This window comes from Schistocerca americana, chromosome X (assembly GCF_021461395.2).
Source record: "Schistocerca americana isolate TAMUIC-IGC-003095 chromosome X, iqSchAmer2.1, whole genome shotgun sequence".
Classification (NCBI taxonomy): domain Eukaryota; kingdom Metazoa; phylum Arthropoda; class Insecta; order Orthoptera; family Acrididae; genus Schistocerca; species Schistocerca americana.
The window spans coordinates 443,136,700-443,141,293 of record NC_060130.1 but is presented as its reverse complement, the minus strand read 5'-3'; positions in this window follow the sequence as shown (position 1 = coordinate 443,141,293).

Below are 4,594 nucleotides of genomic sequence, written 5' to 3'. Positions count from 1 at the left end.
GAATGTTCCGCACGCAGTTTTCTCTCTTTTCCCTTTTTTTATTCCTTGATACACTATCCATATATGTAGTTACATACAAGTCGTTTCCGTTGCCAGAGGCTGCCCTACCGCTGATTTGTTAGTTCGGTTGCATGAATTCCAATACCATGTTTCTTGATAAATATCTTCCAGTGCCTACATACTTCTACAGTTCAACGTCGTACGACGGAGATACTATTTTCAGACTACTATTTGACTTTGTGACATTACATTTGTATTGCATTGTAGTTCGTTGGTTCTCTTTTCTACATGAACGTCTGAGACTGAACGAGTAAATAAATCCACACCGATAACCGCAAGATGATGGTACATGTATCACATTACTATTACAATATTATTCCTATAAATACATATTTATGCCACACGATCAACTTTTGCTGTTACACACGCACTCAAGAGCAAGTAAATTAGTGACACTTTCATAGCAGCAATATAGCAACAATTTTGTCTTCTAGAGACATACTTCTGAGCAGCTGAATTAGAGACACCTTCACAGTAGTACTATAGCTACAACTTTGAGTGCTACACACACACGCTTATGAGCTACCGAATTAGAACCAACTAAATACTCGTAGTGGCATATGACAACCTCCTTCGCCCTGCCATGGGCTTTGGGAGACACAGAAAGCCGTCTTATCATTCGCCATCTACGGCTCATGAGGAATGGCCCTAAGGTATATACACACATCTCGGTTAATGCTGCCGCAGGTTTATTCAGAGTGTTTCTCGAACTGTTCAGACAACATTCGGGAGCGACTGGGTGGAGCATTGGCTTGCTGAAGGTCAAGGTCGCTTGCAGAGTACTGTACGCGACCGTCTGCAGATCCTCGTGATCGGGCATTACATTAGAGTATCGTCGACAGACGTAACAGAAGCACCATTTCCATCCTTATAAACATGCACCACACGACAATACCTACATCATGCTGACAAGCAGGATGCATCGCGTCACTCGTAACCTGCGGTCAGCGTGTATGATTTCTTAGCACACTTTGAGTTTATAATGGCGGCCGTGTTGTTCTCTGTGCGGTGAGCTCACTGATAGTTGCTGTCCACCTGTGAACTGGGAAGTGGTTTGCTGCACTGCGCCTCGACTGTCCGTGGTACTCGACGGCGACTTACACACTTCTGGGCTAGAGAGACCCATCCCGGTGACGGCGGCGACCCGTTGTGCCACGGGCAGAGTGTGTCGAGGAGGCATTCACACGTCATTGCTATGCGGGGGCCATTTTCCCAGAACGGAGCGCTTCCCGGAGTTACTTATCGCTCTTAGCTTAGAGCCTGCGCGACCTCGGAGGTGGGGTGTTCCAGGAGTCGATCTGGCTGCGTTCGAGTGTGCTGATACCAGACTTCTCTGCCCATCCAGCACCGACACCCAGTACAAGGCTTGTTGACGTCCCTGTCACGTGAAACGCCCAAGTATTCCGTTCTCTCTCCCTCCAACACATTACCCATCTCTGCTTCAAATGGCTGCAGCATTGGCAGCGACAGGAAAGGGCCTGGGGTGGATAAGCATAACGCTATTCACCTCATCGTAGCACACCAAAAAAAATCTCTCGATGTGCATGAACATATGCACACAATAGGAATTCACGATACGATATACATTTGATACGTTTAAAAATTCGCCAGTGGAATGAAAAGTGTGGTCCTGCGTATGCGACACTAAAGATTTTTAGTAATGTATCATTCTCCATCCGACTCATATGGTCTTTTAAATTTTTCTTTATTTCTGTACATTTTTATTTTGGGACGATAATTGTAATTCTGCTCTTATTTTTGTGTTTCGCTTTCTATCTTGTCTTGTGTTTCCTGTTACGTTTCTTAGAACTTCATTTCTGAACTGTAGATACTCAGTGTGCCCTTTTGTTGTTGTTGTTGTTGTTACCAAAGTTTCGCTTTCATACGTTACAGCTGAAACTGTCAATGATTCTTTAATTTTAGCATGCTTCTTTTGCCATTTTCCTTTGTACGGTTTGTCTGATAGTACCACTCATTCAGTTAAAATCCTCTTCTTTATGTTGATAATCAGTTTCAACCTCATATCCTACATCGCATTCTAGGTATTTAAAATTCCGTTTATTACAGTTTTAGAAATTTTTTGCATACAGTGCCGATATTTGCATGTTTTAAATTTTTTAAAATTTGTGGTAAGTTCCTATGGGACCAAACTGCTGAGGTCATCGGTCCCTAGGCCTACACACTACTTAATCTAACTTAAACCAACTTACGCTAAGGACAACACACACACACCCATGTCCGAGGGAGGACTCGAACCTCCGACGGGGGAAGCTGCGCGAACCGTGGCAAGGCGCCCAAGACCGCGCGGTTACCCCGCACGGAGCAAGTTTTAAGAGGGTTAAAATTTTCATAATTGATACGCTGCTCTTTGTAATGTATGTTCACCATTAGCAACAATTTCCTGGTCATCTACAAATAGTATCGTTAGTACATAGTTTGTATTTCTAAGAATAAAAGAATAAAATGGCAGAAGATATATTCATTCCAAAAGGATTTCGTTTGCTTAGACATTAAAAAGCACAGATAATAAACTGCACCCTTGTCACAAAATTGTTTGATTTTTTTTATTACTTTTACCTGGAATTGAAATGCTTTTCATACCTGCTACTAACTGTTGAGGGAAATCCCTGCTATAAAATATCTACACGAGTTTGTCTCTTTTTATGGCATCAAAAACTTTATTTAAATAAATAAATATTATGTGTTTTCCTGATTTCACCCTCCGTTTTTTCAATAATTTTCTTCAAGATAGTAAAATTCGCAGCACAGCCCCTTCCTCTTCGGAATCATGACTGCTATAATTTTAAAAACATTCCAGTACTTTTGCTGAATTCATCTGATGCAGAGGAAAAGCTTTGTAACTCAGCAAGTGAGGAAGCTTGGATTGGAAGCACCGAGATAATAACCCCACAGCCATTTTGATCTGCTACGGAATGGTCCCTTGTGCACGGACTCGCCGGCCGTGGTGGCTGTGCGGTTCTAGGCGCTCCAGTCCGGAGCCGCGCTGCTGCTACGGTCGCAGGTTCGAATCCTGCTTCGGGCATGGGTGTGTGTGATGTCCTTAGGTTAGTTAGGTTTAAGTAGTTCTAAGTTCTAGGGGACTGATGACCACAGCAGTTGAGTCCCATAGTGCTCAGAGCCATTTGAACCATTTGCACGGACTCCTGATACTTACTACAAATAGAAATAGCTGGTCGGACATAACTTCATGTAACACCATATGACAGAGACCCGCCGATCGCTCTTACTACGGAATAGGAACTCCCCTTCCAATCCAATGACGAGGACATCTGTTGTTCAGGTACTCACAGAATTAGTACCACAGTGACATGGTGCACTGTCGTGCTGAAATCACATTATTTCATAGATAATCTCCAACGACTGAGTCAGAACATCTCGAATGAAAGCAGTCAGTTGTTTGTTTCGGAACACAGTCAGCTGACAAACACACTGTTGGCACGCATTACCCATTCAGGAATTCGTACCGACAGAAATATTCATTTCCAAGCACCTCAAAATAGTCAGTTTAGGATACCCTACCGTCTGCAGAAATTTTGACTTTCGGGATATCCTACAGACGTGTGGCAAAACAGTGATACATGAGGAATTGAAAAGAGAAGTCTTTAGAATTATGTGCACTTACAATTCTAATGATCTGGACGTACTAATAGCTGTTTTTGAGCATTTTCAAAACTCCATGGTTTCCAAAGCTTACTCAAAGCGAATTGCAAGTGGAAAATCCAAGAAGTTGAAGACTGGTTCGTCCAAATAAGGTAGCGCTCCGTAGTAGTACGAGTAGTATTAGGTAGGAAAGTTTTCGTTGAAGGTCGCATCAACATCGATGACAAAAAACACAACAATCGCAAGGTTTGGACAAGAATGAAGGAAATAATCCGCCGGGGAAGTATCATTGTTTCGTGAAGTGAACATCGGAAATTTGAGCCCCGTCTCGGACATGAGTATGTCTTAAATGTGCCGTTACTGTGTGGGTAACTTGCAAAACTCGAAATCACGAGTTGTGATTCTAAATGTGATGAAAAAGAAAATTCATTGAAAGAATTAAGATCAATGTATAATAAGAGCTTTTAAATAGATGTGTAAGAATTCCTTGTGGTATGTCCAGATACTTTAGAGACAAAACTATACAGACGACTGAACAGCTTAACCCGAGTATTTCGACTTTAGAAAACAATGGTGGTAAATACAGACACACCCCTCTACAGGGTGTTTCAACAATACTTTTACAAACTCAGGAGTTAGGTTCTTTACACTAAATCAAGAAAAAAATATGCAGTAAACTTGGGCTCTAAAATGCATAAAATGAAGTGAAATTATCGCATGGCATTGTTGGCCAGGAGGCCTCTTCCGGGGGCGTTCGGCCGTCGGGTTGCAAGTATCATTCCAGTCGACGCCACATTGGGCGACTTGCGTTTCGGTGATGACGACGAAAGGATGATGAGGACAACGCAACACCAAGTCCCCGCGCGGAGAATATCCCCATGACGGTTGAGAATCGAAATGCATACAACGAGAC